The 9,087-nt window shown below is 40.7% G+C and overlaps 1 long non-coding RNA gene across 2 annotated transcripts in view; it reads right to left on the reverse strand.

The window, feature by feature from the left end:
• Positions 1-1,055: 1,055 nt before the first annotated feature.
• The window catches only part of LOC111551606, a 158,307-nt gene continuing 150,275 nt past the window's right edge, over positions 1,056-9,087 (reverse strand). For both annotated transcript variants that reach the window (XR_003307518.1, XR_003307516.1), the window contains exons 2-3: positions 7,113-7,381; positions 1,056-2,958 (exon numbers count right to left, since the gene is read on the reverse strand). This is a non-coding gene — a long non-coding RNA (uncharacterized LOC111551606). The remainder of the gene's footprint in view (positions 2,959-7,112; positions 7,382-9,087) is intronic.

Here is a 9,087-nt window from a genome sequence, read left to right on the forward strand (position 1 = left end):
GGTAAGATGGTTAACTATGCAGATATTTAAAGGAAGGGCATTCCAGACAGAAGAAGCAGCTGGTGCAAAGGCCTAAGGCAGAAGTGTGCTTGGAAATGCTAGGAAGGGCTCCAATCTAGAAGCAGTGGGAGCTCGGACCAAAGGAAGATTCCTAATATAGCCGTACTTTTAAAACTCTACCTCAGTCTTCCTAGAGAGCATGTGGGGCCCAGATCCCTGGTATCCACACTCCAACATGACAGATATTGAGGAGAATAACGAATGGGGAAATGTTGGCCACCGCCTTTCATGAGAAGGAACTCACTGCGAACCTTAAACAGAATGGTTTAGATGCATGGTTTGAGCACAAGTTAAATTTCAGAATCCTGCAGAATAAACTAGAAGATCGGGGCAGTGAGTCTAAAGTTTAGACTCTAGACTTTAAACTGGTGTAGGAGGCTTAGAGATCTAGGAAAAGTGAGCTGGTGTCCAGGGGAAATAGAAATGATCTTCCATGTAAAGGCTGGTGTGGGCTGCCCTTCGAGGCATGGCTGTCCCTGTGAGTAAGATAAATATTTGCCAAACAGGAGGAACTTCTTGGGGAGAAAGGATAGGGTATGCACTTTAGTGAAGACAGAGGCCCTGGTCCTTTGGAGGGGTGTGAGGAGGATGCAGGTGAGAAGGAAGGAGAGTGCTGTGGAGAGCCATTTTTGGAAGGGCACCTACCCCCTGCCTCTGGGTCCTGCTCACCTGGAGTGGGATGAGGGTAGCCCTTTCCCATGCACTCATTCCAGTAATACGGTGAAGGCAAAGCAACCAGGAGGGAGAAAGAAAATTTCTTTTTGTTTAATAAAATAAGCGACCACTCACTAGTTACTTATATTTTAATACAACTTTAGTATTTGCCAAAGATATGTAGCATAAGACACACAGAATTAATCACATAACATCATATTTAATAGCCATAAATGATAACATATTACACAAAGTCAAATGGAGGGGAAAATTAAGCCCTACCAACGTCAAAGTATAAGCATATAATAGATACATATTTATAACATATTTTAACTGTAAAAAAAGCCAGAAACTGCCATGAAATAATAATAAAGTGGGTTTTACCCACTTATACTACTATTTAATAAAACTTTATCTCACCCACATTTCTGTGAATAAAATCCTGGCCTCCTGCCCTCAGCTGAGTGGTTCACCCATTCCTTTTTGGAAAATGTCATAAAATGGCTTCATTGCCCAATAATCATGTGGGATAGGATAGAATAGATGAGTTGAGGGTTGATCTTAATGTAGAAAACCTAATAAAACCACCTCTTTTTCAACTCTGGAAAAACAGTTGTGGAATTATTATCTTCTTTTTCCTTTTTCTCCCTCATTTTCAGAGTCTGAAGAGATCAGGTCCTTACTTCCTATGTGGCCATTCATTCATTCTCTCACCTATAAACCACTTATTTAGTGCCAGGCCCATGCTAGGCTCTGAAGAGAAAACAATAAGCTGGGCATGGTAGCTCACACCTGCAATCCCCGCACTTTTGGAGGCTGAGGAAGTAGGATCACTTGAGCCCAGGAGTTCTAGGTTGCAGTAAGCTAGGATGTTGCCACTGCACTCCAGCCTGGGTGACAGAGCAAGACCCTGTCTCAAAACAAAAAACAATATGGCATGGATCATGTCTTCAAGAATCTTGCTGTTTTGGTAGAAAAAGAAGGCAATTCAGGTCCTTCCCAGACAGAGTATTAAATATCATTAGTGTAGCTTCTATGAGTGTTCACTGTAGGCACCCTAACCAGACTGGAGACAGTCAAGGCGGGGGTCTGGGTGTACACGCACCTAAATTGAATCTGGATTCAAAGGGACCATGGGAAGAAGATTCCAGGCCCATGGAGTGGGTTGCACAGGGCTTGGAGACCAAGAGAATATTGTCTACGTGAAAAACTTCTCTGAATCTCCTTGTATAACAAAAAACTTCTCTGAGTCTTCCCTGGAGAAGGAAGCAGGGGGCTTTCCCTGGTATGGAGATTCCACTTCCTCCTGGAAGCCCGGCAAGTCTGTGGTTGGGCTCCACGTACAGTAGTCCTCACCTTATCTGTGGTTTCACTTTCTGTGGTTTCAATTGCCCGAAGTCAACTGTGGCCCAAAAATATGAAATGGAAAATTCCAGAGATAAATAATTCATAAGTTTTAAATTGCGTGCCATTTTGAGTAGTGTGATGAAATCTCATTCCATCCTGCTTCATCCTCTCTGGGCATGAATCACCCCTTTGTCCAGTATATCCACACTACATACACTACCTGCCCATTAGCCACTTAGCAGCCATCTTGGTTATCAGACTGATTGTGCAGTATAGCAGTGCTTGTGTTCAAGTCACCCTTATTTTACTTAATCATGGCCCCAAAGCACAAGAGTACTATGCTTAATTTATAAATTGAACTTGATCATAGGTATGTGTGTATAGGAAAAAACAGTATATATAAGGGTTTGGTACTACCAACTGTTTCAAGCATCCACTGGGGTGTCTTGAAATGTATCCCCCGTGGGTAATGGGGGACTACTGCCTGGCTTCTCTCCTACTGCTTCTATAAGGAAGGCACATTTCACTGCAGCTCAGAAATTATATGCATTAATAGTGAATTCTGAAAAAAACTTGGATGTGAGTAATATGTTATGATAAGACAAGTTGTCCAATGCCCCTTCCACATGAGGGAAAGTCTGATACCTGCCGGGCACTACACAGATGCTGCTGTTACTGCTTCTGGAATATACACAATGGCCACTCAGCATGGGCTCCAACCAACAAGAGGCCTCCAGTGGGAAGGAAAGGAGAGGCAGATTTCTGTAAGAGAGTAGAAAGCTCTGTTTCCTGTTGTCCCTGTGTGGTGTGGTTTGTGGAGTCCTGGAAGCCTTGCCTAGACCATACATCTGCTCATCAGTTTCTTGAGTTCCTTGATGGTTAAAGTTTTGAAGACATCTGTGAAAAAAGTACAGATGCTATTAGGGTGAGATGATTCATTAAGCTGGTGTCTTGTGGTTACTCTAAGCATGGATTCATTGATGTCAGGCAGGATCTGAGGAATAGGAATAGGCAAGATTTAAAGAAGATAATTCAAAAGAGCACAGAGCGTAGGATAGGGCAGGGCAGGTAAGGGGTAGGAAGAAGCTATTTATGTCCTTTGGGAGAAAGGTTCTGCATGAGGACAGAAACTATCAAAAGAGTAGGAAAACAAATTTTCCCACTTCACAACTTTACATAGGGCAACTTTCCATACTGACAAACTGGGAACACATTTTTTCATCCTTTGGTCAGTAGTACAACAAACGGATTCTATCTCAAGGAAAGTAGGAACATTCAGAGGTGACAAGAGCTTAACATTAGGTGGGCCTTGGGCCGTGAACATCAGGGAAGTCTTAATGTAATTTAATAGTGACAGCTGGCATCATGACCATTTTCTTATTTGTGGTTTAGAGGTTATCTGATGCCATACTTCGTTCTTTTTCACCTGCTTCCAAGTACTACACATTTAGTGACTTAAACCAGCACACATTTAGTATCTCAGTTTCTGTGTGTCAGGAGTTTGGGCATGGCTTAAGTGAGTCCTCTGCTTCAGGGTCTCTCAAAGCTGCAGAAAAGGGGTTCAACCAGCCTGGGTTCTCATCTGGAATTCAGCTGGGGACTCCACATCCAAGCTCATTCCTGTTGATGGCAGAACTTATTTTCTTGTGGCTGTATGACCTCGGTTCCTAGAATTTCCTTACAGTTCCTGGAGATCACCTGTAGTTCCTTCAACAAACCAACGGCTTACTTCAACAAGCCAGCAAGGAGAACCTCTTGCTCCAGTCTGCTAAGATGGAGCCTTACATAAATAGCCTAAATTAATCCTGGGAGTGGCACCACCACCTTTCCCAGAGTCTATTGCCTAGAAGCAAGTCACAGGTGGGAGTGTGTCCCACCCACACGTAAGTGAAGAGGATTATACATGGTGTGAACACCGGGGGCAGGAATTAGGGAGCCATCATAAGGTCTGTCCACCTTCAGAATTGTGCCTGGGGTGGCTCCCCCTAATGTTCTCCTCTTAGTTACATTCTTATCCTCCACCCCTAGGGAAAAATCTTCAGACCAAAAAGACAATGCTATTACCGAGTCTGTGATTCTACCTGACACATAAGCTTGAATTAATCGTCTTATAACATGACGACATTTATATGAGAAGCTCCCATCGCCTTAGTGGTTTTCCCTTCAATACCTGGGAGTAATACTTTGAGCTGGAATCTGCATCTTATTTGGAATCCAGGCTTGCTCTCTTGCCTCTTGTTCCTTCTATCCCAAAGCATCTGTATTTAAATTTCACCACAATATTTGGCTTCTTGTTTTCCTTTGACTGAGTGCATGACGAACTGGACCATCCCAGGAGGCTGTTTTTTACCTGCAGTCTTTGAATTATTACATTACTGGCCAGCACCGCCTACTCCATCTCCTTGTACTCTTTATTTCTCCATTAATACTTTTTTCTCGCGAGTCCTTGGTTTTATCTTTCTGCAGCTCATTTCCCCTCAGGTAAATTGCCCTCTGTAATTTAGCATAGTCTGCACCATGCCCTAACTCCAAGGAATGAATGCTTTTCACATAGTCAGTTGAAAAGGTAGCAGGCTTAGAAAAACACCAATGGCAACTTAAACCCCAAACAGCTGCTGGTGCAGCCTAATGAATACAGTGCTCGCTGGGATTATATAGCACGTCTGCATTTCTCACATACAGAGAAGGAATCTAATCTTTCTTACTCCTGCTTTTTTTCTCTCTCATGCATTTGTTTAACTCTCTTCTTTCCACTTTATCATAGTCTTTAGTTTTGGCCAAATGTCTTAGATCCCATAGATCAGAATTTTCCAGTCTCTACCATGAAGCAAGGACTCTGATCCATTACCTGGTGGCATCTCCCATATAAGACCGATCCTTTATGCTGCAAAGGGACCAACTAGAAAACTATTTCTCCTTCGTCTTGTAAAGGAATTTGTCATGGCTTAAAATAATTCAACCAGCTTCCAGAAGCTTCTTTCTCCCAGCATGTTTAGCAGCAGGAAGAGTCAAATATTCCACAAAGCCTATGGCTCACTCCCTATATACACAAACAGGTTTGGCGAAATTAAGGTTTTAAAAAATATTCCAGTTAAGATCAGAAAATCACAAGTGCTTTCAGCTTGACATTCTCACTTTTCAATCAACTATTTTTACAGTCTATTAGCTCAGCCTAAACCACTGACTGTGTGTGTGTATGTGTATTTGGAAACTGAGTCTCGCTCTGTCACCCAGGCTGGAGTGCAGTGGTATGATCTCGGCTCACTGCAACTTCCACCTCCTGGGTTCAAGCAATTGATGTTCCTCAGCCTCCTGAGTAGCTGGGACTACAGGTGCACACTGCCACACCCGACTAATTTTTTGTATTTTACTAGAGACGGGGTTTTATTGTGTTGCCCAGGCTAGTTCTGAACTCCTGAACTTAAACAATCCACCCGCCTCAGCCTCCTAAAGTGCTAGGAGCCACTGACTATTTGAAAGTTGTATTGGTAGGAGGCTTATTTTCTCATCCACTAACAGACCTTTTCAAGATATAATTTTATAACTCTGTATTAAATCCTTCAATAATTATGAGTGTCCTGCAATATGTATTGGCAAGACTAAACCTTGTTTAGGTGTTTGATGTAAGAGACATTGCTTGATGGGTTTATTCTCAACAGGTAATAAACATACGGCCTGCAAATACTACTTGTAAAGACACCTACACAGATAATATGTAATATATATAATAACTATATATAGTATTTTATGTAATATATAGGTTATATTATATATTAAATCTGGTATGTTCTGATATACATATTTTTATTTATTTTGTACATATGGATATAAACATAGATGACATAGACATAGATATTGATCCAGAGTAATGCTTGCACACTGACGATAAAAATTCACAGTCCCACCCTATGGCCCACTCACATCCCTAAGTCCTGCTCCTCAGAGATAACTAATTTTTAATGGTGCTTGTTTTTAGGTCCTCTGTTCGTTATCCTAAATAATATGTTTATATTGTTGTTGCAACTGTTGTAGACTTTTGAATTTTAGCTAATAGCTTCACACTATGATCTATGAGGACTTACCTCCTGTTTTCCTCCATCTCTCTGTCTCTGACAAGGTGTAAGGTATTCTCTTCATCTTTGGTGTTCTGAAATTTTACCATACTGTGTGAATAATACATTGTTTATCATGCTGGGCACTGTGTAACCTCTTTATTTTTAAAGATACCTTCCCATCATCTCCAGGAAATTCTTTTTCATTTTGTTTTTGATCACTTCCCACCTTCTGTTATCTCTAAAATTATAGTTAATAAAATGTCAGATCTCCTAGGATTGATCGTTAATGCCTCTTATTTTTTTGTTTATATTTTCTTCCTAACTCCGCCTTGTTCTATTTTCTAGAAGCTTTCCTCAACTTGGCTTTGTACTCCATCTACTCTGAATATTCAATTTTGTCAGGATATTTTTAATTTCTAAAACAATCCTTTTTGTTCTTCAATTATAGTTTTTAAAAAATAAAACATTCTCTTGTTTTATCCATGCCACAGATTCTTCAGTACTTCTGAGTACACTAAATTAATTTTGTTCTGTAAGTTCTCTTCTATTTCCCAAGTTCTCTTTTTCCTCTAGGGAATAGCTGGTGTGCTTATCTGGACATTTCTCTGTCTTGTTGTAGGTTTTTCTCAAATGTCTGGTGATTTTTGGTTGTCTCTCTCTCCAGACATCAAAATGAGCAATAAGCCGACTGCCCAGGAGCTCTGTGTATGCCTGTAGATGTGTCCACTGGTAGGCTTTCTCCAAGCTGAGTGCTGTGGGACCTGCCTTGATGATGGGGAGCCCCAGGGAATGAATGAGGAGGGCCTTATGCTGGGTCACTAACACCCACATTGGCTACACTAGTTCTTCCCCAAGCAGTACATTCTGTTCCATTAGAAAACTCTCCAATTATTTTGCTTATGGGCAAGGACCTGGATTTATATGGCATGTAGAGGTGACAGAAAGGTGTGGTTAGGGCCAACTGTTTCTATATATAAATCTTCGACTTCAGCTTACCTTTTTCCCCCCTCCTTTTTGAATCCAGAGCCTTTCTTGATTTTTCCAGGCAGGTCAGCTACTTCCTATGCTGCAGTGTCCTGCTCACATTCAAGCTTGAAGTTCCCACTTTTCCAGGTGGTGTCTTTCTCCCCCTACTTCATCACTTGACATTACTCTTTCCACCTTCTGAATTCTACACGTGCATTAAAATCCCCCATGGCTCTCTCTTATTCATTTTGTTGTGTGAGGCTGTTTTGCTTTTTGAAAATATATCCTTAATAGAGTCTCTGCAAAAGAGGCAATAGATACATAGGAACATTCAACAATCCAGAATGTGAATCACATAGATCTCCAGTTATTTCTCTTGTTAACCTAGATGAGGTTAACGACTGGAAGGTTCTTTTACTCAGAACTGTATGATATCAACAAAACTTGAAGTGATTGGACTCATCCTGGAATAGGTTACTTAAAAAAAAATTGTGTGATCATCCATGTCCTCTAAAATGCAGGCATTAACAGCTGCCTTAGATGATTGTTATGAGAATTTAACAATAACATAAATGTATGAATTTGCTCAGCATAATACCTAGATCATAGAAGGAACTAAACTGGTATTAGTTCTTGCTCCTCTCCCTCGTCACCTGCTGAGTATGAGTGCGGCTGACATAACTTGGCTGTCTTTTAAATTGAAGTGTTTTATATCATCTCACCCCCACTCCTAGTAGCAGTTGAAGATCTCACATGAGCTTTGTATAGATTCTTACAGGGCACTCTTCTAGGGGTTTGAATGTTGGGGCTGCTGATTCATTTTTGGTTATTGTAAGTTGTAGACTAAAGAAAATAACTCACTTAGTGGGTTTTGGTTATTGTAATTTCTTTCTTCTTCTTTATGATTATGATTACTATTACTATTATTTTGTCTCTACCACTTGAACTCCAGTTAGGTAATGGAAGGAAACTTTCTCTTCAAATTTTGTGCAGTAAATGGATTTTGCAATCACTGGTTTTAGAAATTTCTTTTAATAGACTTCAATTAATGGCTTCATTTAGAAGGATTTAGTAACCACTGAGTCCAAGTGATGAAAGAAGGAGCAGTGATCTTGTGGTTCCAGAGGTAACTCCAGCCTGGAGGACACAGTGCTTAGCATCAGCTCATGAATCAAGAATGAACTCCATACTGTAACTAAGCCCAGAAACATTATCCCGAGCCAGGGCTTAGTTGACACATGCTCTGGGCATCATTAGCTGGTTAGATCTTGCAGAAATATGAGGATCATGGCCAGGCAGAGGCCTTTCGAATGATTCATTTATTCCCAAAGCCATCTTTGGCTGAGGCTCCGCAGTGTGGGGAAGCAGTGTGATGGGTTAGGATGAGGGAAGCTTAGGAATAGTGACCTTGACTTTACCCTTAGCTTTTGTTTCCTTAGGTGAATTACCTCATCTCTCTAAACCTTGGTTTCTTCATGTGAAAAAAGTGAGAAATAATATTTACCACATAGGACTGTGGCAAAGATTGAATTTTAAAATGCATAGCAGTGTGCTTAGCACATAGTAGATTCTCAGTGTATATTAGTTGCTGCCATCTTTACCCTGTACATTTCTAGCTTTTCCTGTAAGGAAACAAGACAATGATTACTAGACTAGGCAGGGCTGTCTGTATAAACACTGAGGAGTCCAGGCGTTGCTTGGCTGAATCTCAGTCTTTAAAAACTTGCACTCCTCACGACTGGTGACTCACGAAAGTGATGGGCCTTGGAAGATAGGAGCACAAATTTAGAACTGGGAGAATTGTAAAGTGTCTTAAAGCTATTTACAAAACAGTGGCATTGTGCAATCAATGATCTTTGAGTTTTAATTTTTGAACAAATACATAAGACCCAAAGTTTTCTTTAAGGCATTATGAAATCATAATTATTTTTCTTTGATCCCACAGAAATAATAGCTCTTTTCTTTCTTTCTTTCTTTCTTTCTTTCTTTCTTTCTTTCTTTCTTT

This window comes from Piliocolobus tephrosceles, chromosome 13 (assembly GCF_002776525.5).
Source record: "Piliocolobus tephrosceles isolate RC106 chromosome 13, ASM277652v3, whole genome shotgun sequence".
Taxonomy (NCBI): domain Eukaryota; kingdom Metazoa; phylum Chordata; class Mammalia; order Primates; family Cercopithecidae; genus Piliocolobus; species Piliocolobus tephrosceles.